Source organism: Palaemon carinicauda, chromosome 14 (assembly GCF_036898095.1).
Source record: "Palaemon carinicauda isolate YSFRI2023 chromosome 14, ASM3689809v2, whole genome shotgun sequence".
NCBI classification, from domain to species: Eukaryota; Metazoa; Arthropoda; class Malacostraca; order Decapoda; family Palaemonidae; genus Palaemon; species Palaemon carinicauda.
The window spans coordinates 117,062,600-117,062,906 of record NC_090738.1 but is presented as its reverse complement, the minus strand read 5'-3'; positions in this window follow the sequence as shown (position 1 = coordinate 117,062,906).

Genomic DNA, 307 nt, shown 5'->3' with positions numbered 1-307 from the left:
ATTCGCACGTCCACACCTCCGACAAGCCTTACAACTGCAAAGTCCGCGGCTGCGACAAGTCCTACACACATCCCTCCTCCCTCAGGAAACACATGAAGGTCCACGGCAAGTCCCCGCCCCCTTCAGGATCAGGATACGAGAGCGACGATTCCACCACCACGAATGGCACCTCTACCTCGTCCTCGCTCGTCTCCTCCTCCAACACCGGCCAGACCTCGTTGGTCAACGGTCCCCCACACGGGCAGGTCACGAATGGCCCCGGGGCGGGGAACGGCGCCGGAGGAGGCACGGGAGGCGGCGGAGGAGG